The sequence below is a fragment of the Lactuca sativa genome, chromosome 7 (genome assembly GCF_002870075.4).
Source record: "Lactuca sativa cultivar Salinas chromosome 7, Lsat_Salinas_v11, whole genome shotgun sequence".
NCBI lineage: Eukaryota > Viridiplantae > Streptophyta > Magnoliopsida > Asterales > Asteraceae > Lactuca > Lactuca sativa.
Genome location: NC_056629.2, coordinates 15841437 through 15845930, shown reverse-complemented (window position 1 = coordinate 15845930; position 4494 = coordinate 15841437). Strand labels below are relative to the sequence as shown.

Below are 4494 nucleotides of genomic sequence, written 5' to 3'. Positions count from 1 at the left end.
TGTTTGCAACCTTAATAAATAATAGTTTTGTCTAATAATTGTTAAAAACAAATGAATAATATGATTGTAAGTAAATGAAAGTGGTGAAACTTTACAACTTTCTCATTCTCTCTTAGATTAGTAAAGCTAACTCATATTTTTCATTTTTAAAGAAAAAAACCCACAACCTCTCTAATGCCTCTTTACTCTGGCGACTTTGTAACCACCAACAGCTCTACCACCATCGCCACTCACTCTATCATAGCCATTGTAATCTCCTCGTTCTTCCATGGCAAATCTACTTCATTTTTGTTGCTTTATCTCATCTTGTAAAATAAGTTGGTTGTGGGTTTTTTTCTTTGAAAATGAGAAATATGAGTTAGCATTATTAATCTAAAAGAGAATGAGAAAGTTGTAAAGTTTTAACACTTTCATTTATTTACAATCGTATCATTCATTTGTTTTTAACAATTAATGGACAAAACTATTATTTATTAAGGTTGCAAACATATATTTAACATATTTATCTTTAATTATATATATGTATATATATACATATACATATATATATATATATATATATATATATATATATATATATATATATATATTAAAATTATCCATCCTTAGCTACTGTGAAGTGTGTCTTTTTTTGGCAAAAATCGTCCTTCGTGTATATCTGTTTTTACAATTGTGGCCTATTTCTTTTAGAATTTTCCATGTTATTTCGTTTGTTTTGATCCGGTTGCTCCCTCCACCCCTCTCCTACCCAATCAGATGTTGCACCGCCATGGAGACAAGTCATTATCTTTATCCCTCGATTAAATCCATTCTTATTCCAATGCTCTTTCTTCCAGAAGCCCTAAAACCACTCCACCGATTGATTTTGCTCCTTCTACTACTATGTTCTTCAATTGCATGTCCATCTTTCTCCCATCCAGTTTATTCCAAACTCACCGCTTGGTCCCGATCACTCCTCAACCCTGTGTCATTGTTCTATTGAGCACCATCATCATCGTCGTCTCGGATTTAGGTCACCACTCTAAATACCCCACCGCCACCGATTTCATAGACCGTTTCTTCCTACTGTCAGCTTCTCATCTTGCTCGCTCCAATCCATTCGAATCTTCCTCTGCCTTCCAGTTCATTCCATCCTTCTAATTGATTGTTCGCTACAGTCTCCTATAGTCGCATATTTCAGTCCAATTTAGATTCATCGAGTCCCACAATATCAATTCCTCTCACTGCATACATGGTTCACTACCGCAACATTCGCCACTGGAGTTAGTGAAGATCTTCGACGTTAATCTCGCGAATCGATTTTTCTCATCGCCAATCACCACCGTATTCTTCTATATGGTGGTGCTAAATAAAGTTTTCTCACCACCTTCACCATTTCATCGCCTTCCTCTATACATATTCTTTTTTTGTGAGTTTTCCGGTTTTCACCACCACTACCTTTGCTTTCTTTAACGCTAGAAGTGCTCAGATTGGATATGAAAGAAGAGTCTCCTTTTGCTTACCAGAATCGCATTGTAGAAGGTAAGCCCTATGTTTTCAATTTTTGGGTATTTCTTCTTTATCAATGGTGGTCAAATACTTTAGTTGACTGAATGGCTTCTTTTTTGTAATTTCAATTGAAGAGTTGTGATGGACTGATGCAATGAATGTTTAGTGATTCTTCTTATTCGTTAACACAGTCGACTCCCTTCTACCCTCAATTCATCAGCTTCCTGAAACCCCTGTTTTTTGATTCATACCCATTACTATGATCGTCCACTGTAAATTTTTTTCGCCAGCGACTCCTTGACCACCGCCCACATCTCCCTCCCACCGGATTAAATAATTGACCAATATTTCATGTATTGTATATTGTGATATGGGTTTTTAGGTGTCATCGGTTTCTCAGAAGGAGTGGTGCCACAACCTCAGACGGTGAGTCTGCCTTTCAATTTATTTATTTATTTATTTTTATTATTATTTGTATTTATATATATACACTAAATTTTTTATTGATGTTCAAACCAATTTATTTATACAGTTGGTGTAAACAGGTTGACTTTGTGATTGGACTTGATTAAAAATATTTATTTAGAAGAGCCATTAAAAATGTGCCTTTAGGTTTGCAACATCTTCTGTCTAACTTAAAAACCAATACCGTATAGAGGTAGGGGAAGGATGAAAGCATGATTTCAGTGTTGCACAATTATCTACATCATTAGACAGTAATGTAATGTCATCAGCTAGGTAAAAAGTATTTTTTTGTTATGTTGACTTAATATGGAGTATTTATTTATGTTTTCAATACTACTGTTGTTTCTTTCCAGTGTGAGAAAGAGTACCATGTTAGCTGTTATGAGAATTCTGAATTTCTAACTTTGTTTTCAAATTCTTAGTTCTGACCTTTATTTGATTTCCTTCTTTATTTAACTTCATCAGCCTTTTTGGTCAAATTTGTTAAAATGACCATTTAGCCATTTTATCCATGAGATATGTGGTTTTCACCACCATCTTGTAGTTTTGGTTATTATTGCAAGTTTTATATTGATTTTGGTCCTTTAGCCATTAACTTTCAAAACCCTTTTGTTAAAATTGTAAAAAAATGACCATTTTACCCTTCTTTTTTTGTTCTTGTGGTATGTGATTTTTAGGAAGCTTTGTGCAAAAATTGTTGCTGCTAGAGGATGTGATCTTGTTAAGGGTGCAAAGTTAATTGGCCAAGATAATGAAGCATTGTCAGTTATCTTATTGTCTCTCAAATATCAGTTGTGAAAGTGAAATTTTATATTTTCTTAAGTGTAAAAATGATGTTTTTGATCTTATATTTTGTTTTTTGGATTATTTCAGGGATCAAGATGTTGGTACTTCAAACCAGCCCCAAAGAATTCTTTCAAACTTAGTTGTTGCGGCTGCTACTAATATTAATTTTACAGAAGTTCTTGAAAATCAAATTATAATAACTTGCTGATAAAGGTTCTTTATTTTTTATTGTTTATTATCAATTGCAAAAAGAAGTAGGGAATGCGTTAATTTTGGAAGATTAATTGTGTTTGTAATCTACGTATTTTTTGCAATGTTTCTCAGTTATTAAGAAGCTATTGGATACCTGTGGTGGTGGTGGTTTTGGGGATTTTTATATAAGTGTACAAGTTTTTAACTTTTTTGCTTTTATCTCTCTAAGACCTCACGTAATAAAAAATATTTCAGATAGTAACAATTTATGGAAGAAATAAATAGAAAAAAAAATTACTATAGTTGAAAGAGTATTATTTTAGTGGCTACCAATTAAGGCGATTTACCCAACAACATAACAACATATTTTATTGTGGCTACCAATTAAGGCGATGTACTATAGTTGCAAACAAAAGCAACACCTACCAACCCCCGCAACGCGGGGGGAACACATCTAGTTATAAACTAAAAATATGGTTCATAGGGTTTTTAATTTTTTTCTCATATATATATATATATATATATATATATATATATATATATATATATATATATATATATATATATATATATATATATATATATATACTAAAAACATAAAAAATTGCAAAATTTAGAGTAACATGTAATGGAAAATGGCTTGACCTCACCTGATAGCCTTTTATGCTTCAGATCTCCGACGAAGATCCACAAAAAGTCTAGATTCTCTCATATTTGGTTTGTTGCCACTCTCAGCCATCAGATTCGAAAACTAAACTATCTTCGTTACTCATCTCCTCCAGATATGTCGTGAACCACCACTACTACCACTATCGCTTCCACCGTGAACAACCACTACTGATATGATGTTTTTTGGTTAGATCTGATGAGATGTGATGAAATCGTCTTCTAACAATGGTCGGTGGAACCAGATCTATATGATGAAATTAAAATATTAATCTATGAAGATCGATTAGATCTTAAACAGGTAAGTAAATATAAAACAGCAAGAACACGAAAATAAGAACAAGGCAAGAGTGAATCAAACGTGTCGAATGATTAAAACAAAATCCTCAGAAGAGCTGGATTAAGAACATCAACTGTAGAGGATTGGTAGGTTTACAAGAACGATCAAAGAAATCTGTAAATACTGTCGTTATGCTCTAGATCGATCGTTAACCTAATATGCATGCAAGCATATACTTATATAATAAACATAATGGGCTCTCGGTTGGACAGGCCCAAACCGGAATACAAATTAAATAAACAAATAGCCGAGCCCAAAGACGCAACCCTTGAACAAATCTTCAACCCAAAAATCTCCCCCTTTGCGTCAATTGGAGCGAGATCTTCACTTGTTACTTGGGCCAACAGCGGAGGCAGGTACCTTCTTCTTCACGGTGTTAAACAGACGAGAGATAAGAGCCAGAATCGTCTGCCTAAACCTGATGTACCACTGGATCATGTCATTGAAGTACTTAACATCATCCGTTGTATTCTCTTTACACCTTTGGATGATCGACAACACGTGCTCTAGACAAGCAGTGGGGGTACCTCACTTTCGGTTGTACCACTGGATCATGT

General features: G+C 33.9%; 1 long non-coding RNA gene across 1 annotated transcript; it reads left to right on the top strand.

Moving 5' to 3' along the window:
- The first annotated feature begins 736 nt into the window (after positions 1-736).
- On the top strand, positions 737-3084 carry LOC111905951 (uncharacterized). The gene is made up of 3 exons (XR_002855075.2): positions 737-1914; positions 2631-2714; positions 2827-3084. It is a non-coding gene; the product is annotated as an uncharacterized LOC111905951 (long non-coding RNA).
- Positions 3085-4494: the final 1410 nt, after the last annotated feature.